This window comes from Zerene cesonia, chromosome 3, assembly GCF_012273895.1.
Source record: "Zerene cesonia ecotype Mississippi chromosome 3, Zerene_cesonia_1.1, whole genome shotgun sequence".
In the NCBI taxonomy this organism is placed as follows: Eukaryota; Metazoa; Arthropoda; class Insecta; order Lepidoptera; family Pieridae; genus Zerene; species Zerene cesonia.
The window spans coordinates 9322039-9322917 of NC_052104.1; positions in this window are offsets into that span (position 1 = coordinate 9322039).

Here is an 879-nt window from a genome sequence, read left to right on the forward strand (position 1 = left end):
AAATTCGAGGTATCTGTGTTTTTTGTATTATTTAGGCGAAAGCTGTCTGTATTATTAATTTCTTAAATTGAGATTCAAATAGAAGTTAATTCATCTATTCACTGTAATTTTCTTCGGTGTTCAAGAGAATCCATTTCCAATATTTATCAAAAAAATCTTAAACAAAAGCGGAGTAATGAGCGAAAGATTTAATTAATTCCTGGAATTAATTAACAACGTTTTCTTTGTGTTGTATAAAAAAAATTCCTTCGTAGATGTAGGATAATTATTTCTTTTAGATTAATTAAGCTGTATTTGTTAAATTTCCAGCTCGCGGGTGTGCTCCTCGCGACAGCCTTAGTCACTGCAACACCACATAAAAGTCACAAACGTGAAGGTAAGCTCAAATTTTTGTCTAGTTTATAAAATTTTGACATAAAACGTAAAGTATACTAAGAAGAAATATGCAAATAACGGACTAAACCCTTCTTGTTACAGCGCCACTGAGTTCTTCCTACCTACCGCCATCTAGCGGTGGATTCGGCAAACCCTCCTCAACGTATGGCGCCCCAAGACCATCCAGCAGCTACGGTGCCCCAAGGCCTTCATCAAGCTACGGACCACCAAAACCGTCAAGCAGTTATGGCGCACCCTCTCGCCCATCATCTTCATACGGACCTCCTAAGCCATCTAGTTCCTATGGAGCCCCAGCTAGGCCACCAGCGACCAGCTACGGTGTCCCTACTGGACCCTCATCCTTGTATGGTGCCCCTAAGCCATCTAGCTCATACGGCGCACCGTCCTCCAGCTTCTCTGGTTCATCATCTGGCTCTTTCTCCAGCTCTCATTCATTAGGAGCCCCATCTAGCTCTTACGGAGCTCCATCCAGCTCTTACGGAG